Here is a 27,702-nt window from a genome sequence, read left to right as displayed (position 1 = left end):
ACATCCTTTCTTTTGACCACCCCTCCCATACACTTCTTCCTGCTTTATTCTTCTCTTTAGTACATCTGAAGAGAACCATCTAATGTATATTTCATTTATCTTGTATATATTTACTTTTAAAAAAATCTTCCTTACTGTCTGTCTCATTCCGTTAAAAGGCAGCTCCACAGGAGCAGAGAATTTGTCTGTGTTATTCAGTGCCTCTTCCCAGTGCCTAGGACAATATTAGACACTCCACAAATATTGACTGAGTGAAGGAATGAAGGAATGAACCGAATTGAATGCATATACAATGCTGTTGCCAACACAAATAACTTCAACATTCGAGGCAGAAGAAACCAAAAGAATTGATCTTGCTACTGTTCCATTTTAGAAGGGGAAGTGATGACAGTATTTGGTCACTAGGTAGGAAAATTTGGAATAATGTGTCCCTAAAGATAAGTTGCCCTCCCCGATGGACAAAAGATCTGCTTTAAATGTCCCGTATTATAAATCTAGGATTAAATGTTTGGCTGATCAAAAAGGTCAAGTATCTGGGGCTTCCCTGGTGGCGCAGTGGTTGAGAGTCCGCCTGCCGATGCAGGGGACACGGGTTCGTGCCCCGGTCTGGGAAGATCCCACATGCTGCGGAGCGGCTGGGCCCGTGAGCCATGGCCACTGAGCCTGCGCGTCCGGAGCCTGTGCTCCGCAACGGGAGAGGCCACGACAGTCAGAGGCCCGCATACCGCAAAAAAAAAAAAAAAGATCACGTATCTGAAAAAAAATATTTTTTTCAAGGATACCTCATAAAACCATCAATTATTAATTTCATATTGAAGTATTTAAAAAATAAAATTAATTCAAGTGACGGGAAAAAGTAAAGTCCACCAAGTATAACAGATTAAATGCAAATGAGCTGTTAGGAGGAAGAAATATAGGGTCTGAGGGGATGTTTACGACGGTAAATGTACCGGTGAGTTGTGGGATTTAGGGGTTGGAAGTGACTTTAAAGGTCATGGATGATTGTTTTCTGCAGTGATGGTAAACTCACTGCCCCACAAAGCAGACACTTCTGTCAGTGAACAGCTCCACGTATTGGAAACCCTTCCTTCTGTTGAGCCGTTGGCAACGTTCTTACACTATGCAAGTATAAAGGACTAACTGCTCATTACCATTACACTGGAGAATTCGTCTTCTGGACAGCATTTCAAAGTTTGAAGATATCTACTGTATCCCTTCTCCTCCCCACCACCCCACTTCCTACATGTTGCCAGAAACTCCAGCTCTGTTCCGAGCCAAATAACCTCAGTTCCTCCATTTTTCTGCATAGGATATTGTTTAGGGTTCACTTGAACTTCAAGGTCAGACTCTTTTGAACCTGGCCCAGTTTTCCTGTGCCCCTCTTACATTGTGTTCCCCAAAAAGAGACCTGATGTGCTGGGTGTCAACTGAGGAGCCCAGAGTGGTGTTCTCCCTCTTTCTAGGCACTGTGCTTTCTGCTAATGCAGCCCGAGAGATTTCATTGTCCTTGTCAGCCACATCTCACTTTGGAAGTCATGTGCTCTCTGACTGGTAGAAGCAGCAGGGCAGTGAGTTGTGCCCTCGGGGCTGAAAAAGTGACACTCAAAAGTGAATACACATTATATGGCAGTAAAAAAATTTATAAAAAGTTTTAAAATTGAATGTGGCATTTCCCTACCACTTTCTCGTCTATATTTATTATTATAAAGATACAAGCTTTGTACAACATTGTAAAGTGACTATACTCCAATAAAAATTAAAAAAAAAAAGATACAAGCTTTGGGGTCAGACAGAAAAGCTACCTCTGCCCTTTCCTCGTCATGCAGGCTTAACCTCTGAACCTCTGTGTTCTCATTTATTAAAGGGGATTATAATACCCACTTTTCAGGGTTGTTGGGGAGAGGAAATGAAATCATGTATGTAGATGTCTGGCATATAATAGCTGCTTGAAATGATAGCTCCTGGAAAAATAATTATTATTATTATTCCAAGAAATATCTATTGGACAATTAAATCACCCATGATGAGACTTCGTGACATGATCACATACCTTGGAAGGCACCTAGGAAGGCACCTTGGAAAGCCTACGGCAAAGAAGCCGTACGGCAAAGAAGCCTACGGCAAAGAAGTCTGTCTGAGAATATGAGCTCAGGGTGCAGAGTCCCCAAAGGACACCCTGAGTTAGGAACTTTGGGGGTCCCTGCCACTTCTACTTTTGCCTTTTACTCGTGGTGGCAGATGGTCACCGAGCTCTTCTTTCTCTGCTGCTTACTCTCTGGAGCCACAGGTCAGCACAGCCTGCGTCGAGTCCCGTAAGGTTGCCTGACGGTGCCGCTGCAGGACCAGAACCATGTGCCCTGCAAACCCCACACGCTCCCTCCTACATAAAATCCTCGCAGCCTGTGTGAGCGGGAGCAGATAAGAGGAAACAAGAGGGGGTGAAGGGGAACTAGAGACCCGGAGAGCTTAATATGGTGGGTCTGTCCTGGCCGGGATCCTTTCTTTGTCGGCCTGCAGCAGTCCGTTCCCTCTTTCCCGTTCACTTCCCTCCTTCTTTGCCAGGCCCAGAACCCAGCTATCCACACCCTCCTTCTAAAGAGCCTCCAGTGACAAACAAAGACCCCTCACAGGGCCTTGCCACCCCCATCCAGCCGTATCCACGGTTACGGTAGGGAACTTGGAAACCGGACTTGGCCGGGAGACAGAAGATGCCCTGCGTGCCCGCTAGCAGAGCCGCGCTCATTCCACAGCAGCCATGAAAGGACAGACTGTTCTGGGGCCGCGCCGCATCTGCAGTGTCCCCACCGCAGTGTCCCCAAGCCTTATTGTGTGGGTCCTTACTGGGGCCGAGAAACTGGTAAACGAAGACCTCAGATGGGTAAACAAACAGAGACACTGAGGGAGTCACCATGGAGAGGAGAATGAGGCTGTGTCCAAGGCGAGCGGCTTTTCCACTCTCATCAGCGACTCCCCCAGTTGCTTCATAAACCCAACTGGTGTGGTAGACATTTCTATTCAGTTGACAGATGTCTGAACTGATCTAATCTCTCTGGTTAGTACTGTAGTCTGAGCCTTCAGGAAAGGCGCAAACCAGACTGAAAGGCAAGAGCGAAATGTAGGAGAAATTTCGCGTTGGCGAAATGTAGGAGATGGGGTTTGTGTCTTTTCCCACTTGCCTCTTCAAATCCTTAGTGGATTGAAACAGCAATCACAGAGAACCCAGGGCTGCACCAGGGGTGGAGCGTGGCCTGGCTAGTTCTGCTCTTTGCAGGCAGGGTGATGCCAGCAGCTCAGCCTGCTAGCTTCGTAGGAATGACCCACCGTCTTGCATTGCACGTCAGCGGCATGACTGTTCTGTGACCCAGGGTGAGCACCCTGTGGTCTGTATTGCAGTGGCCAAAAAATGGGGCAGGGTGTGCCTTCCTTTGCTGGGATGAAAACCAGGGCTCCAGGCCCCCAGTGGCTTTGCCCATTTTTAGCATTGCTTTGTGGTTTACAGTGTGGATATTTTCTTTCCACCATCACGTAGTAAACTCTAGGTTTAGAATCAAGAAACCTGGGCCTAGGCTTAACTTTCTGACAACCCTATCACCTCCCCTCTTGGAATCCCCGTTTCCTCATCTGTTAAACGAGGAAGATGGAGATGGCGTGGAAGTAGCTGGCGGATAGGGCATTCTGTAGTACTTTGGGGAGAGACCTGGCCTTCTTTATCTCTTCGTCTTTCACCCCACAGCACTTAGGAGAAGCCGTTACTAAATGAGCTTTGAAATGCTTTTAAATAGACAGTCATGTATATATGCCGTGCATAGAAACAGACCCATGCCGTATATGTGCAAAACATTTATAAAGTGTGCACCTTTGAAAGCATGAGAAATAATCTCTGCTGTCAAACTGTCCCCTCACCAGGGCACTTTAAAGCTGCTCTGCTTATCAATGGCTCCTTCAGATCCACCACGCTGCACATTCCTCAGGAGGTGGCAGGGCTGGTGGTGGGAGTGGGGCTGTTTATAATTTTTCAGATTAAAATGTCATTGGGTGCTCCTCTGAAACTGCTGACATATTTCAAACGTTCACTTCTGATGGTCTGCCCTTGCTCTGATGAGTTCAAGGGGTGCTTGGCTAGGACCTTAGGGTTCCCAGATCTCCTTTAGCCCCAGGGTCCCATGCTGAATAATTGAACATTGTGTGAGCAGTGAATCGTACTTCTGTAGCACTTCATGCTTGAGACGAGATAAAAAATGTCATTTACACAGTTGTATTTGGGGGAGAAAGAGGATCAAAACTGGCTCTTTAATCAGTTTCCTTCTACGTGTGTGTATAGTATTTCTGCACAAATATGTTCTGAACTTTAGAACGATTTGAGAGAAAAGAATAAAAATGGAAGGGCTTAAGGAAAGTGATATAAACTATTTTTAGATTTTAAATTTGAAAATAATTTAACTTTCGGGTAAAGCAGTAATAAATAGGACTCTGACTCCAAGATGGATTTTGAGTGGGAAGGAGGAGTCAGGGAAGTTATGTATGTGAAGCTCCTGGCACTTTAGGAAGTATTCTGTAATTCCAGACTGGAACGGAAATCGTCAAAAGTGTTCTGAATCTAATAACCAAAGGCAAACAACTTTAACATATTCACTGTCTCCTCTGGCTTTTAACATGTCTCAGGCATAATCACCTCGATCAACCATTTTTAAAAATTGGAGATTTATAAAATATGATTTAATACGGACCAAAAAATTATAACAGCATTGTAAGATCCAGGGCTCTGCTGAGGGCCTGTTGACTCAGAAGGGACCTCACAGGGCAACTAATCTCCGCCTAGCCCAGCGTGGGTATCCTGGACCCCAGGAGCTGCGGGAAGTGACGTTCCCCTAGGTGAAGAGCTCCCCATGATCCAGAGCCCCTCCTGCGTTTGAGCCACACAGTGCATCTGTCATTTCTACCTCTGGGTCGTGATTTGCTTTCCAGGGTCACGGAGAATATGTCTTCACCTACTCCTGCATGAAACCCTTCACTTATTTGGAAACAGTTCTCACTTTGTCCTAAGACTTCTCTTTTCTGGGTTCAACACCCCGCCGCCCCCCCCCCCCACCAGCTCTTTCAACCACTCTTCAAATGAGGTGGTGTTCAGGTCCTCTGGACTCCTCTTCACCTTCCTCTGGATGCCCTGTATTTTAAGATGGGCCTCTGCAAGCTGCAGCCAGAGCTCCAGGTGTGGGATGTGTTCTAGCTGGAGCAGAGTACACACACACACACACAAGTTCGAGACCCTATGTTTCCATTCGCAAGGCATGGGGTGGGTTAGCGTTTTTGGCAGGCTTGTCTCACCGCTCACCCACATTGACTAGAGGCAGGCAACTGCCATGGTCTTTGTCCCGGGCTTCCTGGCAGCGCAAGGCAGAGGTCAAGGTGCTCTCATAGGGACAGTGAGTCCCCTCCTCTGTGCCAGGTGCTATACCTGAAATGTGGTAGATGTTATTTAATTCAGTCCTCATAGCAACTCGATTAGTTGCTTCCATTTTCCAGATGAGAGCACCGAGGCTCAGTGAGGCTGAATGAATTGCCTGAAGTCATAGAGAAGCAGTCAGGGCCGGCTTGGTAAGGAGCCCAGGCTCGTCAGATTCCAGGCCCACACGTTTTCTATAACACTATGCTGCCTTGACCAAAGGTGCTGTTTGTTCCATCTGCTGAAATATTGGACCAGAACCGATCAACTCAGCATTCCAGTTTGAACCAGGAGTGTTTGTTGGAAAGAAAAGGTTGTCCTTCCTTCTTCAAAAGAGGACTCTGAATTTCCATTAGTATGAATATTCTAGTATGGGCCTATCATCCCTGTATCTGTCCCAACTTTGGGGGAAGATATTTATGTTTTCTAACTGTTGTATGTTTCTAGAGGGAGGTGAGATTAGCAATTCCCACTAACATATTCAAGGAGCATGTAAAGGAGTATTTCTTTAGTATTTGAAGTTGTCCTGATTCCAGTATACTAGAATCTGTTCATTACATCTACCCCAGGTGTATTCTTTTTTTTTTTTTTTTTTTTTGCGGTACGCGGGCCTCTCACTGTTGGGGCCTCTCCCGTTGCGGAGCACAGGCTCCGGACGCGCAGGCTCAGCGGCCATGGCTCACGGGCCCAGCCGCTCCGCGGCATGTGGGATCTTCCCAGACCGGGGCACGAAACTGTGTCCCCTGCATCAGCAGGCGGACTCTCAACAACTGCACCACCAGAAGCCCAGGTGTATTCTTTTTTAAACATAATGTTATTTTTCTGAGCTTCTTAATACAGATGATAATTGTCTGTTTTAGAAGAGATTGCTACATTATTATTATATTGGAGCTATGTCTAGCTTGTATTTGTATAGCCCTCCACAATCTTTGTAATGCTTGTGTACCCATACTCTCTGTTTACCTTCACAACAATGATTTCCTCATTGACAGCTGGGGAAAATGAGCTGAGGGAGGTGCAATGACTCATCTCAAGAATCAGATCACAGGGCTTCCCTGGTGGCGCAGTGGTTGAGAGTCCGCCTGCCAATGCAGGGGACGCGGGTTCGTGCCCCGGTCCGGGAAGATCCCACATGCCGCGGAGCGGCTGCGCCTGTGAGCCATGGCCGCTGAGCCTGCGCGTCCGGAGCCTGTGCTCCGCGACGGGAGAGGCCACAGCGGTGAGAGGCCCGCGTACCGCAAAAAAAAAAAAGAATCAGATCACAAAGAAGCAGAACCAGGATAGAAGTTCTGACTCCCACCCCATTATTCCTTTCTTTCTAATCAAGCTTGCCTCTTAATTAGTAGGTCTTTTGATCATTACACCTCATTTATGAGACAGCCACTTCGTGAGAAGTCAGGACTTTGTGAGAAGTCAGTACTCAGGTAAAACTGAAATAAGCTGCCAGTTCTATTTATCGAACATGGCAAATTGTCACGAGCAGATGGAGGAAACGTTGCCTTGGGAGGTTTAAATGGCACTGCCTCCATTATGTTTGGTCCTTGCTATCACTGGCAGTCTCAGAGTCACTGATCAGCCCTGGCATATGTGCAATGTCATGGAGGGTACAACCTGGATGTGCCCTAGGCAGTGCCTCAACCCCTTTAAAGATGAGGAAGGATGGAGCCAGATACCATGGGGGCCTGATGCCCAGGCACCCACTCCATGCCCAGTGAGACCCGTCGCCCTTCCAGCACCTTGCTGACCTCCCTCACTGGTGTCCCTGACACTTTGTGTCCTGGCTCACCCTCACCTCCTGTTTGGCTTGCCGTCTGGGCCCCCTCTCCAACTCCCACCCTGCCCTTGCGGCCTGGCTCCTTGGCAGGAGTCCTGGCCGACCAGACACTTGCGTGACTGTTGGTTCCTTTGGCTGAGCTCCCTAATCCCTGCAAGCTCTCTTCCTGGCTTCAGACCCTCGACTCTGCTTCTGGAAACATCCCAACAGTAGCTCTCAGCTCCCTGGTGAGATGCTCTTGACAAAGGCCAGATTTTCCTGTAATTAGGGAGCTCCGGCCTTGGGGCCATGTGATTCCCCTGAAGTCACCATTCCTGGGCCCTGCCGGCCAGCCATCTGCAGGTAAGGTAACCATGTAATTTATCATCCATCCTGGAGCACCTTAAGAATGGAAGGGGGCACTATTGCTAATTTCACCTGTACAACTGGATAAACAAGGGCCCTTCCTGGCCAGTGGGGGTACATTCCGGGTTGTAGTCACTCTGTAAAGCAACATTACACATTTACTGCCGATGGACTCAGTGCCAAGCACCACAATGGGCACTCTACACACCCGCCTATTCAGGCAATATACATATGATAATCCTATATGTATAATGTTACCCCCATCTCACAGAGGAGGAAATTGAAGCTCAAAAAGGTTAAATAATTTGCTTGAGGTGACATCTAATAAGTGGCGGGCCCAAGCCTGGCTCCAAAATCTTTGTTTTGAATCTTCCCTTTGGGTCCTGACCAGTGTAACAATGGAATCAATAAAAATGAAACTTTGGTGGAGAGATGATAGAGTCAGCCCTTAAATTAAAAATGAGTTATGCTGCAGGGGAACACTTGTACATTGAATGCTTAGAATTTGAAATGCGTTTTCCCATGGAAAAAAAAAGGTCTAAAATGGTGGTTAGGCTCCAAGGCCAATCAACAGAAGTCTATGCAGACTATAATTTCATTGTGGTTTACTCCTCTATGTAATACCGAACTGGAATAGGAAGCAGAAGCCATAGGTTTCTATCATAGTTCCTTTACTTACTGGCTGTGTGATTTGGGGCAAGTTACTTAACCTCTCTGAGCCTCAGTTTTATTATCAAAATTGCAAAAATGTCTAGAAAATGTTCTAGAAGCTAGAAATAATGTCTAGCTTCTAAAAAGTGCAAGAATCACAGGAGACAGTGTACATGAATGTCTTTTAAAAATAGCACTTGTAGTACTGTAAGAACTGACAACAACTTATGACATTGCCAGGAGGCAAGTGAGGTTTCCAAGAACCCTAACTCTGACCCTCAAAGTGGAGACAAAATCTCTTGTGGGCTGGGAGGGGTAGTGGGCAGGTCTGGGAGGCTCTGGGGAAATGTGTCCTCCCGAGGTGGAGCTGGTGGCATTGTGAGTTGGGGGGAAGAGGGATACAGGAGGAGAAGGGTGTGGAGGGGGAGAACACATAGGCTCCCACAGGGTTTGGAGGCTCAGTCAGGAGAAGGGCCATATGTGGTAGCCATGCTGCCGTGGGGATCTGGACTGAGAGGAGCAGCGGCCTTGGGCCATGGCTGGGAGGTGGGATAACCGCGGGGCTAGTGTCTCCAAAGCCATGGGAACAGGGGCTCTTACTGCTTTTGGGTTTGGAAAGAGCAGCAGACATATCTATGGGTTGTTCACAGTTCATCAGTATAGGGTGCTCTGTGTTGATTATCTGTACAGGGAATCTAGATCCTGGGGTTGAGTTTAAAAACAGTGATTTCTGAACAAAAAGTCTATAGATGACTCACTTAACTATATAAAATTTTATTTCATTTTTAACAGACTCTTTTCAAGGCCCACCCATGTATCCTGTATTAGTACTTCATTCCTTTTTATTGTCGATTAACATTCCTTTGTGTGGACACGCCACCAGTTATTCATCTATCCATTAGTTAATGGACATTTGGGTTGTTTCCACTTTTTTGGCTTTCATGAATAATGCTGCTGTGAACATTCATGTATGAGGTTTTGAGCAGATGTATGTTGTATTTCTCTTGGGTAGATATACCTCGGAGTGGAACTGCTGGATCATGTGGTAAATCTATGTTTAATATTTTGAGGGACTGTGCGTTTTAGTAATATATGTGCAAACATATCTGGTATGTTGGTACATTTTTAATACTTGTCCTTTAATAAACATTGTATTCTACAAGGACGTTAGTCTGGAGACCTCCAACTTGTACAGCCATCCCCTAACGCATGTGGATTCGACTACAGGTGTTCATTTTAACAATCAGTTCATATTGGTTTGAATAGTTTGAGCTTGTTTCAGATGCAGCTTGTGTCTCCAACACCGTGGTTCTACACATTCCTGCATTTAAACAGTAGGTGTCAAGTAAACAACAGTAACAGAGTGATTACAAATAAGGGGAAACAAAACTTAAGTCATTATATGAGAACTTGAGGTTTTTATTTACGGCCAAAATTTAAAATAGTGAAATAGAGTGTAAACTACAAGATATAATATTTTTGTTTCATAAGTGCAAATTTTAGTTCATACATGAAACTCTTTACTGAATATGAATATCTTTAAAATAGAATTCTATTTTTCCTTTTCAAGTAAATTGATTTAAAACAAAAGAACAAAAGGAGGGCTTCCCTGGTGGCGCAGTGGTTGAGAGTCCGCCTGCCGATGCAGGGGACATGGGTTCGTGTCCTGGTCCGGGAAGATCCCACATGCCGCAGGGCGGCTGGGCCCGTGAGCCATGGTCGCTGAGCCTGCGCGTCCGGAGCCTGTGCTCCGCAACGGGAGAGGCCACAACAGTGAGAGGCCCGCGTACCGCAAAAAAAAAAAAAAAAAAGAAAATAACAATGAATAATTATTACTGTATTACTATTATATGCTTATTGCTGAAAATAATTCCTTTATATAAAGGAAGATGGCATTAAAAAGGACCTGCTCTGGATGTTGGATATGCTGGGCGTGCTGCTGTGTATGAGCACGTACAAGATGACAGGGTTATTTAGGGAATATTTCTTGCGTGGAGTAAGCTTGAATTGGTAGAAGGAAATGGAAACAGATTAGCTTCGCAGTGTGGAAGGAATTCCTGGCTAAGTTCTAGGAATAGGAAAAGGTCCAGAGTCATGAATTACCGGGTATCTCAAGAATGAATGAGAAGTGGAAGTTTGGGGAGTTTGCAGAGAGGGTAGACCTGAGCCTGGGTCTGGAGTAGAAAGCCATTTGAGACTCCCAGACAAGAACTTTGTGGAGGAGGGCTTGAGGTCCATTGTTTTGGCAGCAATATACAAGATGAATGGGGACAACAGAAGAACACAATCCAAAGGCGAGTTGTAAGTTAGGTAATTCAGACATGAACGAATGACACTCTCCTTTGGGTGGGAGTTACAGGAGTGGAGAAGGAACAAATCAAAAGGTTCTTACAAACTCAGTATAGGAAAGATGTCAATTTCTCCTTAAATTGACCTATAGGTTTAATGCCATTTCTATCAAAATCCCAGCAAGTCTTTTTGTAGACAAAGACAAGCTTATTCTCAAATTAATATGGAAAAACAAAGGTTCTAAAATAGTAGAGCAATCTTGAAAAAGAAGAAGAAAATGGGAAGAATCGCTCTACCCAATATTAAGGCCTAGTACGTAGCTACAGTATAAAGGTAGTGTGGCAAAGGGATAGACACATAGACCAATGGAGCAGACTAGGGAACCCAGTAACAGCCCCACATGAGTACACCCAATGGGTTTGACAGAGGTGCAAAGGCAATGCAATGGAGAAGGGATAGCCTTTACACCAGAACTGGTGCTGGAGCAATTGGATATCCACAGGCTGAAAAATGAACCTCCACCTCAACCTTACACAAAACTTAACTCAAAATGGATCATGGACTTACATATAAAATGCAAAACTATAAAACTTTTAGAAAAAAAATAAAATCCTTGGGGTCTGGGACTAGGCAAATAGTTCTTAGACTTCACACCAAAAGCATGATCCATAAAAGAAAAAACTGATAAATTGGAGCTCATCCAAATTAAAAACTTTTGCTCTGCAAAAGATCCTGGTTAAGACGTAAAAGACAAGCTACAGAGTGGGAGAAAATATTTGCAAACCACATATCTGACAAAGGACTAGTATATAGAATATATAAAGAATTTTCAAACCTTGGCAATAAAAAAAAAACCTGAACAATCCAATTAGAAAATAGACCAAAGATATGAGCAGACATTTCATTGAAGAGGTTGTACAGATGGATAAGCACATGAAAAGATGTTTACCATCATTAGCCACTATGGAAATGCAGATTAAAACCACAGTAAGATACTTGTCATGTAGTCATTTTTAATTTTGCTGAGCCACATATTTATGGCAGACATTGAGGGTCTGGTGTATAGAAATTAATAATTTAGCCAGTGAAAGAGCTTAGCTCACCCCTGTGGCCATCTCTTAAGGTGACTTGTTGTCTTTTCATTTTATCATTTAAATTCAGTGCTCTAGTGGTATCTCCAAATTTGGAGCTCCACAGAAGTCTCCAGAGGTATCTCTTCCAAATGCAGTATATAATTCCAGTACCATTTAGTGACTAATTAGATATAGGAGTAGCTCTAGTGTCTATGAAAATTGGCGCCATTTGACCCCATCAGCCGTCGAATAGCAATAGTTACGTGGGGTGGACAGAGCCTGGGCCACTTAGCAGTTGTGTGATGTGACAAGGGATGATGTGACAAGGGACCTCTTTCTTTGAGACTCAGTTTCCTCCTCTGGAAATGAGAATGATGATTCTTACCTTGCAGGGTGTTGGGAGGATCAGATCAAAACCCACAGATACGAGGTATCCAGCCTAGTTCTCAGTGTGAGTGTGGGTATTGTTTTCACACACAAGCTAAGGCTGCAGTCTCCAGGAGGAATTTAAGTGACGCTCTTTCTGGAACAGTTTAATTCTGTTGACCATATGGCCAAGAATATGAGACAATCCCATATTTATTATTCTGCCTTACTCTTCTCTGAAGTATGCTAATGCATGTCCAAGCACATCTCTCGATTGAAAAGCCCATTGCTGATGTTATGTAAGAACCAGAAATCTGTGCAGAAGACATTCCTGCTACCTCTCAGGGGTCTCCCAGGTGTCCTCTCACTTTCTAACACAAGGCTTAGAAGCTCTGGGCAATCCTGGAATGATGATCTAAACCATACCAGACTGCATAGCACAGCTTGTACCCAACCTGGTCCCCATCACTTTTTTCTTAAGATGATGATTGTTTTACTTCTTTATATTCATTGTCACGTTCCTCAAAGTAAAGTCCCTCTGTGTTTCACAGCCTGATGTCCTCTGACTCAGTGTGTGTATATTTGTATGTAACAGAATGTGTGCTATGACTGTATGTGCTTTGAAAAAGCAGTTCTGTCCTAGGCCAGCAGCTTCAAGGACTTTTTTCTGTTTAATAAGCCCTGCATCTTCATCCAGCTGTAGCAATGCTCTGCTAAAAACAAACTGAGGTCATTCATGTGTAAATGGAAACACACCAGGAAAAAAATTAATACCAAATGTACATCAAGATCAAAAGAAAAAATAAATTTCTCAATAGAATACTCAGAGCTATGCAGAGACTGTTGGTTACTGCTGGTTCACATAAAATTGAAGGTCAGAGCATGTGTCAGTAGAATTCTTAAAAAGGCTGTGACCAGCCAGAGGCTATGATTTGAGAATCCCACAAGGATGATTCCTCAAAAATCCAGCTGACTCCTGAATTACACAGGGCATATGTTTCCCCAAAACACTATAATAAATGCAGACTATAACTAGGAGCATCAAGGTCTGTGGCACTCAGGACCCACAACCAGAACATTTCCATTTAAAAACAAATACACCCAATATTGTAATGAAATTAGTAGCCATGAAATATTTGATCACAAATTACACTTTGATGAATTTTCAAAATCAAAAATAGGTAGACACATCATGATAAGTCATTCTTTTGGTGATCGTTGTCTGGTGAGTCTGCAGAGGTTGAGTGTGGCTCCTTGAGTCTAGATACATTCATTCATACATTCAATCAAGCATCCGTTCAAGAAATAGTGATTGAGCACCTAGTAGGTGCCAGGGTGTATTCTGAAAAAGGAGCAATAATAGGAAGCTAATTAAGAGGGATTCAGAGTCAGAGAAACTCAGCTTAAATACTGGCTCCACCATTTGCAAACCAAATGATGATCAGCAAGGCAGTAAACCTCTCTCAGCCCCTGATTTCTCACCTGTAAAATGAGGATAGTTATACTTGCCTTGCAGGGTTGTATGGACTGGATGATGTAATACATATGAGATACTTAGCCCAATGCCTGGTACACAATAAATGTTCTAAGGAAAAAGGAGGTGGTACTCCAAAAATTTATATTCCCTCAAGTCATAGATACCCTGGTATCTTGCTCCCACCTTTTCAAGAGTGCTGCAAAAATATCCTCACCCATCCACCCACTCATACAGTCAAAAATATACTTTGTAGGCAAGGAGAAGGGCCACCAGGAGGTGGGGACATGCGGAGGCAGGCTTAGAAGACAAAGAAACCTATGAGAAGAGAAACCTGATCAGGTTGTCGAGACTGGCTTCATCCTTGTTCTCTCTCCCTTTTCTCCGAGAGACCAGGTGGGGAAATAGCCTCCCCTTATCTCTACTGGGAGGGGAGCCCACCAACACTTCTGGACATCCTGATGCCTCTGACCCAGTGAGGATTCTGGCTCCCTGACACATGCACACCTGGGGCTGCCCCACCCCTTTCTCAGTTGGTCATCTTGTTGCTCTTGTTGCGGGGAGCTAAATCATGAGAGGTATCCCATGGATAGGCCTAAGGTGGGTCAATAGGGTAAATAGGAGTCAGGGAAGATTTATGGATGTGGCTTTGTGAGTGTGAGGCTTAAAGGGAACACTGCTTTGGGGAAAGGACAGCAAACAGTAGGAGATGGACTCAGAAATAAGGTTACCATATTTAGCAAATAAAAATACAAGACCCTAAACTAAATTTGAGCTTCGGGTGAATTACAAATCATGTTTTAATATATATCCTATGCAATACTGGGAAAATACACTAAAAATTATTCATTGTGTATCTGAAATTCAGATTTAACTGGTGCTCTGTATTTTCTCTGGCAACCCTACTCAGAAAGGGAATTAGGAGAACATCCTCCATTCTCCTGTGATTCTGTCTGATACCAGATAGGAAGCAGCATTTCTGGACAGGCCACCAATCAGCTGTTCTGCAAGTGTACCCTTGTGTGGTTAAAGCCTGTGACACAATTCCTTTGGGAAGCCATGGAGTCAAAATCGCCATAGTGCAGGGCATGGTGCTGGGCGCTAGGGATCCAGAGAGGAGTAAAACAGTCCTGGATATAAGGATCCACTCACTCCAGACGACCAAGTCCAGTGGGATGATAGTCACTATACAAGCAGCATGGCAATTTTCCATATGTATTGGAAGTTTATTGAGATATTGTTCCAATCTCATCCTATGAGGTAGACTTTATTATTAACTCCAGTTTACAAATAAGGAAACTGAACCTTATAAGCATATGATTCTTTACCCAAATTGGGAAACATTGTAAAGTGAAAGGCGTTACTATCTGTAATTACACAGAACGACAGGCAGGACCTGGCACCTAGCCGGCACACTAGGATTATGGCATCGACCTCTAGGAGATGTGCCCACATCTCACTGGCAGAAAGTGGCAGCGGGAGGATTTGAATCCAGGCGTAATGGCTCCAGACCTCGTCCCCTTAACCAGGAGCAGTAGAGGAGGCGATTCATTTAGATGAATTCCCTCTTGTAGACTCTAAGTTCCCTGAAGATGGGGCCTATTTTTTTGCTTTCCGTGGCATCTTTGACGACTAGCATGTGGCACCCAAAACATAGAGTGGCTGCCAGGACATACCTGATGGACAGATGAGTCTGGGAGGCCTTCGTGGTGGGGGTGGGACATGAGCACAGCTTGAACAATGTAGAAGACTAGGGCAGGGACCTTTTTCTCTTCCCTGATCTGTCCCTCTTCCCAGATGCTTGAGAGAAGGTAAGTGAGAGAGGACTACTAAGTGAGCTAAGCAAATGACGTCAAACCAAGATGTCGGGACATACACCGTGAAGTCTGCTCTCAAGACTGAGTCATGAAGGGCTCTGTCAGCCCCTGCCCACCTCTTTTAAGTGGACACCCAGGCACCCACTGCCTGTCCTCTCCAATCCCTCTCAGATCCCCTGGATTGAGAATCCGTCACCTGGCCTGGATCCTGAGCAGTCGACTGCCCTCCACTGGGTCCCCCACAGGATAGCAGAGCTGCTCTATCCTCCATATAGAGCTGATCCTCCTTGTAGGTTCCCCAGTCTCCTCAACCAGCTCAGGCCTGCTTTGCTCTGTGTCCCCAGGCCACACCTGCCACACTCCCGGGAGAGCGCCCTGAAAGGCTGCTATTCCGTCTCTTTCTCTTCAGGGAATTTAAGTCACTGCAAGGCCACACCCTCTTTAAACGGGAATCATGGAGTCTTCAAGACAATAAACAAATGCCTCCTCCTTGCTCAGGGTCAGCTACTCACTTTTTAAGAAGAGAAAGCACATTTTCAGAAGGGGTGAGACAAGCCTCTGGCAGCTGCCTCCTTTTCCTCTCTGTCCAGAAAGATATCATTAAACCCAGCTGACTCCTGCCTGACAGATGTAGAATGAACAAGAAAGAACTCTTCCTGACGTTTTTGTTCTACCCACAGTTTAACTGCATGTAATTGAACTCACTAGACTATAAGCTGAGGTCACGGGCAGCGTCTTATAAGACACTTCTTTGAATCCCCCAAATCTGGCACGGTGTTTCACACGTGAAGATCCAATAAACATACTTAATTTGGTTTGACCGCTAAGGGTGCGCCTCAGCTTAAATACCCTAAATTAGGTCTGACACCAAAGTGTTAGTCTGGACCAGAGAGAGGCCTTCCAGGCACTTAAACCCTAATCCTCAAAACTGGAAAGAAAGGAAATCCTAATGACTTTTCAACACTCCTGTACCCTTTTCTCAGTCTCCCTCTAACGCTAGGGCTTTACCACTGTCCAGCTGAGTGACCTTGGATAAGTCCCCAAACTTCCTGGAGCCTCAGTTTCCTGACACTGAATCAAGCAGGTTCAACCAGGTGATTTTAAGGTCCCTTCCAACTGTGGCAGTCCAAAATTCCAGGATTCTGGTTGACCAACCCCTGGAAAGCGGAAATGGAGTATGGAGCAGATGCTTGCAGGTGGGGATGGGATGGCTGAGAGGGAGAAAATAAATACGGAGCTGGGAAGGAAAAAAAGCCCTGGAAACAAATGGTGCACTTTGCATCTAATCTGGTCCTTGCTAGGACAATGTCATCTCGCCACGTCCTACACAAGGTCCAGCTGATGCTCACGCACCTGGCCCCGCCTTTCTTTTCATCATCCATCCGTGTGTGCTCTTTGCCTTGTTCTCTGTGCTGCTTGAGCACTAGACTATGAGCTTAGATCATGGGCGGTGGCTTATAGATTGAATAAGATAGACATAGCTCCTCATGGAGTTTACTGGAAAAAATGCAGGTGTTTAAAAACACAGAAACAAAACCTACTCAGTCAAGTATCAATTTTGTACAGGTTGCTCTAAGACTATATAACAGGTACTCAGTCCTTTTGGGGATCAGGGATGGCTTCCCCGAAGAGGTGACCTGGTGGTGAGTCACCCTGTGCCTAGATTCTCTCCCAGAAGGTTTCTCTGCTTCTAGGTTCCCCTCACTGTAATTGGTACGACAGATCTTTTAAAACACCAATTTCTTGCCATTGTTTTCTTCCTGGAAGCTTTACAGTGGCCTCCTTGTGTGCAAGCTTGGGTAGAGACTCAGTCCCCATTTGGAGCCTCTTAGGCTATTACTCCCAGCACAGGCTGTTGCCCTCTGGTGCCAGAGAACCCGGGGTGGAATCCCTGACCCCTTCCCTGACCCTTCTGGGTACCCAAGAAAAGGGATCAGAACCTGAGCCTTACCATTTAAAAACTGCCCATTCTTGGGCTACCGTAGGATCAGATCTGACCACTGACATTTTCTATAGCAGAAAACAAGCAGCAGGGCTTCCCTGGTGGCGCAGTGGTTGAGAGTCTGCCTGCCGATGCAGGGGACACAGGTTCGTGCCCCGGTCCGGGAAGATCCCACATGCTGTGGAGCGGCTGGGCCCGTGAGCCATCGCCGCTGAGCCTGCGCGTCCGGAGCCTGTGCTCCGCAACAGGAGAGGCCACAACAGTGAGAGGCCCGCGTACCGCAAAAAAAAAAAAAAAAAAAAAAAAAAGCAGCAGAAAATTCCAGTTTTGAAGCTGTTAAGGAAAAGGTGAGGAGAACAAACATTAGGGAAAAAAAAATTTTTTTTTTTGGCCGCATTGCACGGCTTATGGGATCTTAGTTCCACCACGGATCGAACCCAGGTCCACGGCAGTGAAAGTGCCGAGTCTTAACCACTGGACTGCCAGGGAATTCCCCAAAAGTTAGGAATTAAAAGCATAGAAAGCTGTTTGATACCTAGCTTCTCTAACTCTAGAAGTAAGTGTCTTTACGGTAAACTAGCATTTTCTTTATTAATTGTCTGTTCTTTAGGTATTATTTATGACTGCTCCTCTTCTGAGAAAGTGCCCAGAACTTTGACAGTAATCCTTCATGCCATCTTTATCATTTAGCCTTAGTCCTAAACAGATCTGGTGAGGATCTTGTCTAAAGACAGAGCTGAAAGGAGGTAAGGGGAGTGGTAAGGGGAGGAGTGATCAGGTTCAGGGAATTATAGTATCTGGCTTCTGAATGAAGCTAGTTCTGCATAGGAAACGTTCAGAGAATACTAAGTAATTTATGAGTTGCAAAACCTCAGGATAAAAGCTTGAATATCATCATCCCTCGCTGTTTTAACAAACCGCAGGCCGCCATTAATTTTGCCTGATTTTACATAAAGAATAATGCACTCCCTGCAAAGGAAAAGGTGCAGTCTCTCGAGGAGCTTATCTTTTTGTTGTGATGTGTCAGCGATTCAGAGAGAAAGGTGGGGAAGGGAGGAGTGTTAGTCTCCAAAATACTCTACATCATATCCCTCAACTATGTTCCCAGAGGCAAAAAAAACAGAAACTCAGAGAAATTAGACTATCTTGTTTTGCACCATAAACTAGTGTCCAGAATTCTAGACTATACAGCAGAGCTTTGTGTCCAGTGTTTTGGCGATTTACTCTATTTGAGTTTACAGGAAAGGCTCTAGAGTAGTGTTCTGAAGGACCACGGAGCATCTGCGTGGGGGGTACATCTCAGTCAGAAGAAGAACGCAAGGGCATGAAGCATGGGCTTCAGGGACCCATGGGGGGTTTGCTGTGACTAGAGAGGGTAGCGTGGGCGAAGGGATCACAAAGAACCAAGCGTGCCCCGATGTGGCTCTTGGTCTTCACTAGGGGACAAACGCAATCAGATCTGTGGGGTTTTTTAATTAATTAATTTATTTTTGGCTGCGTTGGGTCTTCGTTGCTGTGCGCAGGCTTTCTCTAGTTGCGGCGAGCGGGGGCTGCTCTTTGTTGTGGTGCGCGGGCTTCTCATTGTGGAGCATGGGCTTGAGGTACGGGGGCTTCAGTAGTTGTGGCTCGCGGGCTCTAGAGTGCAGGCTCAGTAGTTGTGGCGCAAGGGCTTAGTTGCTCCGCGGCATGTGGGATCTTCCCAGACCAGGGCTCGAACCCGTGTCCCCTGCATTGGCAGGCGGATTCTTAACCACTGTGCCACCAGGGAAGCCCTTAACAAACTTTTTAAGAGGATCTCTTTCAGAGTCTCTCCAAGAGTAGTCCTGAGAATTTGCAGGGCCATCTCTCTGGGAAGCTGCACTTTTCTTAAGCTGCTGAGAGCCTCTTTTGCACACCAATGTATGAGAACCTCCAGGAGGCTGGTTTCTAGGCAGGATTCCCTGCCTCCGTTTCAACCATTGGGAATGGTTGGCCCTGGGTCCAGCGTAAATTCTGTGTATGTTGATGAATAGTCATAAACCATGAACACTAAAGAGGTTTCAAGTTCTAATAGAAGAGGGTGAGATTTGGTGATTTTTTTTTTCTTTTGCTCATCTGTATTTACATTTTTTTCTACTTGCAGTACTTGTATACTAAGAAAAAAGAAAACGCTAAATAAGATAAATTTAATTTGCATTCAGTATTTGCAAGCACGGAACAAGCTCATGGAAGAAATGAGTTGCCCCAAAAGGGTTACATAGGCAGGGAAGTGCCGTTGTTTTCAGCAGGAAAGCGGGGCCTTGTAACAACAGGAAGCTCTGGGAGGCCGCAGTACCCAGGCTTTCAAGCAGAGCAGTTCTCGAAACAATGGCTGCCTGTGGCTCGGGAATATTGGGCAGGAAATGAAAGGATGCTGGGAGGGGGTGTGCCAGAGGAGCTGATAAGCGCTACCTGGCTGTTCTTCACTTAGGCCTAGCAGGCCAATGATGAAGTTGTTTTTCTAAACGCTCCCCATCTTTCATTAGCAAAGATGATTTTAGGAAAACACAGAAATGAAAAGAACCCATGGTGCCACAGGTCTGGAAACCATTAGGAAGCTAAGCCTCCCAGGAAACCAGAAGGTACAATAAGCAAGGGAAGGTATTTCTTGCTCTCAGGGCACGGTCCCTTCAGTTGGGGGGACCTTCAGATGAACTCAGCACCATTTAAAGCCAAGTCCCTGGAGGACTCCAGCCTCCATAATAATCAAAATAGCACTGGGGGGCTTCCCTGGTGGCGCAGTGGTTGAGAGTCCGCCTGCCGATGCAGGGGACACGGGTTCGTGCCCCGGTCCGGGAAGATCCCACATGCCGCCTGCGCGTCCAGAGCCTGTGCTCCGCAACAGGAGAGGCCACAACAGTGAGAGGCCCGCGTACCGCAAAAAAAAAAAAAAAAAAAAAAAAAAAATAGCACTGGGGTTAATAGGAGTCCAGCCATACCAAAGGAGACACGTGTAAACCTCCTGAGATTGAAGTTTATATTTATTTAACACAAATTTCTGTTCTCATGGGTGGGACAAGTTGGGGAGTCAATTAACAATACAAAAACAAAACTAACAAAATAGAATGCTAGTGTTTTACCCTAGAAGACCTAGATAAAAACCAGAACCAGTAGGAGTGAGGACCTGAACATTGCAGGTAGAAGTCAGATCTGCCTTCTTAATTTCTAGCCCAGCTTCTCCCCAGCTTCATCCAGGAAGTTCTCAGGTCATGGGATGTTAGACCTGGAAGGAATATTAGCAATCGTCTAGATCCAGAACTTGAACCTAGTGCAGATGAAAATCTGAGGCTGGGAGTAGGTATTTTTTTGGTCAAGGATATACAGCTGGTTCATGTTGCTTTAACTGACAGGTACCCAGCACCAAGTACCTGTGAGTCACCTGGGGGCAACTCAAAGAGGAACACAGTTACTCTCCTCAAAGGTCTGAAATCTAGTACCTGGAGGTCAGGACTAGAACCCAGGTTTCTTAACTCCTTGTTGTTAAGTCCTTCTCTGTCATCAAGTTGCTCTTAGAAATGAAATCAGCTCAGCTTTCTGTGGCTTTCTGGTCTTCCCCATGCCTGGTCTGTGCCTGGGTTTTCCTGGTGTGGAGGTTAGGTTTATACAATGTACTGGAAAGTGCATGAACTTGGAATTCAGACAGACTCATAATTGCACCCCAGCTTTGCCACTAGCTGTTTGACCTTGGGCAAGCCATCCGACCACACCAAACCTTAGTTTTCCATCTATAAAATAGGAATAGTAATGTGTACACCTCAGAGTTGTGAGACTTAAATGAAATAATTATCGTTAAGCATGGGACCCCACCCACATAGCATTTGGTAAGTGCATCCCATGACCACCTACTAAGGCATGCAAAGAAAGAAAAAAAAATGGCCTGGACACACTCAGACGAGAGAAAAACTTACACTGTCCTCATTCTTCAGATGATTGGTGTTAGTGACCCATACAGTTCAAGAAGCTGGTTTATTTTCCCTGTTTTGTCTCATTAGCCTGCTCAGCTCCATCCCTTCTCCTTCTGGGACTCTCTCTGGAGGCAGACGTGGCCATCCTCTTTATCCATCACTGCAGAAGAGCCTCCAGCCGTGGCGTCTCAAGGAGCAGGTGGCAAGAAAGAGAGGGTCTGTTAGTCCAGGAAATAAGATCTTGATTGGGTGATCCAAGCTGACTGTGGTCTTGACGCAGTTCGACTGAGGAGTTAAACGACTTGTTGGCAATGATAAGGGAATTGATGCTCACAGCTGGGCCTGCGAGTGTGCTGGGGCATGCCTGAAAGAGCTTTCTGGCATCCGCAAGCAGCCTTACGGAGTGAGTGATGTCTGCCCGATAACTCCCCTGAGAGCCAAGTCAGACAGTAGGAAGCACGAGCCAGAAAAGTTTTCATAAATTATACAAAGCCTGGCAGCCTCCATGTTCAGCAAGGGACAAAAGGGACATTCTCAGCAGAGGGACGTTTTCTGCACCATTCCCGTGTACCAGGTGAACAGGGCCAGCTCTAAGCCCAAGGCCGTGTGAGGGTTTCTCCAGGTTTGTTTTCTGTGTAGCCTTGTCACACCCCACCCGGTTTCCCTAGTCAGCTTTGCCCTCCCTCATGGTCACAACCCTCCCCTCCCCCAAACCCAAAAACACCCCGGAGGCCCCTTTCACAGTCCCTCCTAGGCTGTTTCCACTTGTTCATTAACTGATGATGTGTGGTCCCAGATATTTCACTGCCCTCAACCAGCCTTTTATCTTTGAGTCACAAAGGTACTTACCTTTCTTTTTATTTATTTTTTCTTTTTTTTTTTTTTTAATTTTTTTGCGGTACGCGGGCCTCTCACTGTTGTGGCCTCTCGCGTTGCGGAGCAGAGGCTCCGGACGCGCAGGCTCAGCGGCCATGGCTCACGGGCCCAGCTGCTCCGCGGCATGTGGGATCTTCCCGGACCGGGGCACAAACCCGTGTTCCCTGCATCGGCAGGCGGACCCTCAACCACTGCGCCACCAGGGAAGCCCAGGCACGTACCTTTCTTAAAGAAATTTTCAGAAGCAACTAGAAAAGAGTGAGACTTCTCACCTCCCCTTTCATCCTCGGCAATGCATACGAGGTCCTCTGCACTGACCCTAAAGGGATGCCTTATTTTCCTTTGTTGGATCGATATGTTTGTGGCAAGTCTTTTCCTTCATATTATCCCCTCCTCCACCCACCTTTCTCAACAGCCTGTTCCCTTGAAGGGAAGAATTCTAGGGTTACCCCTACTGAGGCAGCTGCATGGATTGGACATTATTCTAAGGGCAATGGGAAGCCAGTGAATGTTTTGGAATAGGGGAGCTTTTCCATAGTGTTTTAGAAAGATTTGTTTGGCAGTGGAGCTCAAGATAGAATGCAGTCTTCCTAGCCTGTCAAAACTCCTCCAATTTACCTGAATTTACCTTCTCTTCCACCAGACTGGTCTAGTCAGCATTCCTGGAATTCACCACATTATTTCTTGTTTTCCTGTCTTGTTTATACCATTCCCTGCTCTAGCTGCATCAGAAAGTGGGTGATGTTTACAAAGTGCTTATTATATGCCAGAGGCTTATTTAAGCTTTCTGCCTGTATCACAGTATATAATTGCATCACATTGTATCTTATCACATCACAGCATCTCAAATCACCCCCTAGGAACCAGTGTCTGAGTTCTTATTGCATAGCCTTGTACGTCCTCCTTTATCCACTGATCAATCTCACAGCATCGTGCGGCCCCGGGGTGAGGGTCTTGCCTCAGCCCTCTCTAACAAGGTCCCTCTCATACTGTCAGCTCTCTATAATGTACACAATTTCCTGTTCTTGTTCAACACCTAAAAGCCCTGCCTGACTTCCCCCACCATTGTGTAATCTTTTAGAAGAACTTCTGTCACGTTTTTGTGCCTCTCAAGGGCCCTTAACATATTTTGCTTGATCGTTTCATACCGGCCAAGTTACTAAATATCTGTGAGCTTCAGTTTCCTCATTTACAAAGCAAAGATACCTTCCTCAGAAAGTGGTTGTGAGGACTGCGCTGGGTACAAATAATGCATGAAAGTGTAGTGCTCAGGGGTCGGCACCTAGTAGGTACACAGTAATTGTCCATTCCCTCTTGGCTTCTTGAGGGCAAAGATCTTATTCACCTTTTTGTCCCTTGGGCCGGATAGCCCTGCAGTACATCTGCTTTGGTAGGAGAATCGTTGTCATTGGGAGGAGTGGGTGTACGGATGACAGAGACCTGAGAGCTCAGCTGGGATGAGTCAGGGTGTGGAGCAGAGGGGGGACCTGGACACTTCTGTGGGAAAGAGCTGACTTGATTTGGCATCTGAAACCCTGGAAGTGAGGAGGGGAGGGGACTCCAGGATATAGTCTTCCATCAGGAGCCTCACCCAGCAGTGGAGCAGAGCTGGTTAGGCAAATACTTCTATTTAACAAGGAGTAATTACCTCACAGGGTGATTGGAAAGGACTTCAACAAACATGGAAATTGCCTCACTAACTTTAGAAAGCCCTTGGGCTTCTTTAACGAAACTTGGTTTTTTTTTGTTTTTGCGGTGCGCGGGCCTTTCACTGTTGTGGCCTCTCCCGTTGCGGAGCACAGGCTCCAGACACGCGGGCTCAGCGGCCATGGCTCACGGGCCCAGCCGCTCCGCAGCATGTGGTATCCTCCCGGACCGGGGCACGAACCCCTGTCCCCTGCATCGGCAGGTGGACTCTCAACCACTACACCACCAGGGAAGCCGGAAACTTGTTTTTTTAAAAACCAATTTTTTTCTTTAAAAAAATTATTTGTACCTCACCCTCATTATAGAAAATTCAGAAAAGCAAAATGAAGAATATAGAAAAGCAAAAACATACTATTAGCCTTTCAGTGTGTGTGTGTTTTATCATTTGAGAGATTGTGAAGGGTTGTGTAAACGGGACAGTCACTCTTTGCTCTTTAAATTTGTGTATCTTTTTCATTTTTATTCTTCTCTTCCCCAGTGTTATTGCAATATAATTGATATGCTCCAGTGTATAAGTTTAAGGTGTACAGCACAATGGTTTGACTTACATAAATATATTGTGAAATGATTACCGCAGTAAGTTTAGTTAGCACCCATCATCTCATATACATACAATAAAAAGAGAAAGAAAAGAAAGAAAAAAATGTTTCCTTGTGATGAGAGCACTTAGGATTTACTCTCTTAACAATTTTCGTGTATAATGTACGGCAATGCTAACTATCATCATCACGCTGTACGTTGCAGCTCTAGTAATCATTTATCTTGTAACTGGAAGTTGGTACCTTTTGACAACCTTCATCCAATTCCTGCTCCCCGCTTCCCCCACCCCCTCCTCTGGTAACCACAAATCTGATCTCTTTTTCTATGAGCTTCATGTTTTTTTAGATTCCAGATATAAGTGAGATCATACAGTATTTGTCTTTCTCCGACTTACTTCACTTAGCATAATACCCTTAAGGTCCATCCGTGTTGTCACAAATGGCAGGATTTCCTTATTTTTATGCTGAATATTATTCTGTTGTATATATATGCCACAACTTCTTTCTTTTTTAAGATTTATTTATTTATTTGGCTGCACTGAGTCTTTGTTGCTGTGTGCGGGCTTTCTCTAGCTGTGGTGAGCAGGGGCTACTCTTCACTGTGGTGCACGGGCTTCTCACTGCGGTGGCTTCTTTTGTTGCAGAGCACGGGCTCCAGGCACACAGGCTCAGTAGTTGTGGCTCGCGGGCTCTAGAGCGCAGGCTCAGCAGTTGTGGTGCACGGGCTTATAGTCCCTCCAAGGCATGTGGGATCTTCCCAGAGCAGGGATCGAGCCCGTGTCCCCTGCATTGGCAGGCAGACTCCCAACCACTGCGCCACCAGTAAAGTCCCTGTCACAGCTTCTTTATCCACTCATCTTTTGATGGACACATGTTCCCATGTCTTGACTATTGTAAATCATTCTGCTATGAACTGCGATGTGCAGATATTTTTTCAAGTTAGTGGTTTTGTTTCCTTTGGATATGTTCCCAGAAGTGTGATTGCTGGATCATATAGCAGTTTTACTTTTTAATTTTTTTGAGGATCCATACTGTTTTCCATAGTGGCTGTACCAGGTTATAATCTCACTAACGGTGAACAAGGGTTCCCTTTTCTCCATATCCTTGCCAGCATTTCTCTCGTCTTTTTTAAAATAAATTTATTTATTTATTTATTTTTGGCTGTGTTGGATCTTCGTTTCTGTGCGAGGGCTTTCTCTAGTTGTGGCAAGCGGGGGCCACTCTTCATTGCAGTGCGTGCGGCCTCTTCACTATCGCGGCTTCTCTTGTTGCGGAGCACAGGCTGCAGACGTGCAGGCTCAGTAGTTGTGGCTCACGGGCCCAGTTTCTCCGCGGCATGTGGGATCTTCCCACACCAGGGCTCGAACCCGTGTCCCCTGCATTGGCAGGCAGATTCTCAACCACTGCGCCACCAGGGAAGCCCTCTCTCTTGTCTTTTTTTTTTTTTTTTTTTGCGGTATGCGGGCCTCTCACTGTTGTGGCCTCTCCCGCCGCGGAGCACAGGCTCCGGACGCGCAGGCTCAGCGGCCATGGCTCACGGGCCCAGCCGCTCCGCGGCATGTGGGATCCTCCCAAACCGGGGCACGAACCCGCATCCCCTGCATTGGCAGGCGGACTCTCAACCACTGTGCCACCAGGGAAGCCCTCTCTTGTCTTTTTGATGATGGTCATTCTAACTTGAGGTGATATCTCATTGTGGGTTTGATTTGCTTTTTCCTAATGACTAGTGATGTTGAGCATCTTTTCAATGTATCTGTTGGCCTTTTGTATATCTTCTTTGGAGAAGTGTCTGTCTTTTGCCCATTTTTTATTTGGATTATTTGGTTTTTTGCTATCGAGTTGTTTGACTTCTTTATATCTTTTGTATATTAACCCCTTATCAGATACATGATTTACAAATATTTTTCCTATTCCATAGGTTGTCTTTTCATGTTGCTGATTGTTTCTTTGGCTGTGCAGAAGCTTTTTAGTTTGATGTAGTCCTGCCCGTTTATTTTTGATTTTGTTCCTTGTGCTTTATGTGTTATAGCCAAAAAAATCATTGCCAAGACACATGTCAAGGAGCTTTTTTCCCATGTCTTCTTCTAGGAATTTCGTGGTTTCATGTCTTACGTATAAGTGTTTAATCCATTTCAAGTTAATGTTTGTGAGTGGTATAAGATACAGGTCTAGTTTCATTCTTTTACATGTGAATATCCAGTTTTCCCAGCACAAATTTTCCCAGACTGTCTTTTCTCCATTGAGTATTCTTGGCTTCCTTGTGAAATACAATTGACCATAGATTCTTGGGTTTATATCTGGGATCTTGGTTTTTTCCCCTGATCTTCTTTTCTGTTTTTATGCTAGTACCATAACGTTTTGTTTACTATAGCTTTATAGTATGGCTTGAAGTCAGGAAGTGTTTTTCATTTTTTTATCAGTATATATTGCTTCTTTAACTTTTTCAAAAGGAACTTAAAAATAGATGTTAACCACTAGGTGTTGAACACCTAATAGCCATCACCACAGTAAGGTAGGGTCTGCAGTGGTAGAGTTTCAGGCATATGGATAGCCAAGGGCAAGGAACCAAACAGCTCTCCTTAAATGGTGCTTCCATACCTGGCCACTAACTCATGGGATTTGCTCTCTTGATGGGGAGGGTTTGAGTCAGGTAGGTGTAGCTTGGGGCTTTTTCTAAACTTCCTCCTCAGTGTGGTACCATGAAAAAAGCATGAGCTTTGGAGTCAGACAAACCTAGGTTTGGATCCCAACTCTTGACACTTAGGAATTGTGATGTTGGGCAACTTACCTAACCTCTCTGAGAATCCGCTTTCACATTTTCAAAATGGAGAATTTTATGTCTTTTGTGGATTGGCTATGATTATAGAATGGAGAATGCTGTTAAAAGAGAGAGAGAGAGAGAGAAAAAAAGCACCTCATGTAGTGCCTGGCACATTAAAAAGTGTTTTCTTCTTTGAAGGACCCAGATATCAATGGAGGACTGAAAACCCATCTGGAGAGTAATGACCAATCCCTTGTTTAGCAAAACATTTCAAGTGCTTGTGTTTTCAAGACTATTCTAGATGAATGAGACAGAACTATCCTCATTGTCCCTAAAGAGCTCACAACTTAGTGATGGAGATGACATAGGTTCAGGCAACACCTAGCACTTAGTGCTGGAGGAGAGCAGGTTTGCAATAAGTATTTGCTGAATTGGATTTTTTAATGAAAAGTTTTTGGGAAAGGTAATATATTCTTATAGTTCAAAACTCAAAAGTATGAAAGAGTATACAATGAGGAGTTTCCCTCTTACTCATAGCCCTGGCCTCAGCTTCCCAGTTTTTTTTCCCATAGGCAACTGAAGTTATCACTTTATTATGCATCCTTCCATAGATATTTAATGCATATACAAAGGAATTGTAGAGCTGTTCTGTTATTCTCTCTTTTTAAAAAAACAAATGCTTGTATACCATTACACCGGTCTGTGCCTCATTCCTTCTGCTT

General features: G+C 45.2%; 1 protein-coding gene across 1 annotated transcript in view; it reads left to right on the top strand.

Annotated features, from left to right (window-relative positions):
* Nucleotides 1-27,702, top strand: part of ARHGAP31 (Rho GTPase activating protein 31) — a 118,487-nt gene that overhangs the window by 29,687 nt on the left and 61,098 nt on the right. The gene's annotated exons all lie outside the window — the stretch shown is intronic.

This window comes from Orcinus orca, chromosome 5 (genome assembly GCF_937001465.1).
Source record: "Orcinus orca chromosome 5, mOrcOrc1.1, whole genome shotgun sequence".
NCBI lineage: Eukaryota > Metazoa > Chordata > Mammalia > Artiodactyla > Delphinidae > Orcinus > Orcinus orca.
Note: the sequence above shows the minus strand (reverse complement) of the source record. Positions and strands in the feature narration are given on the sequence as shown.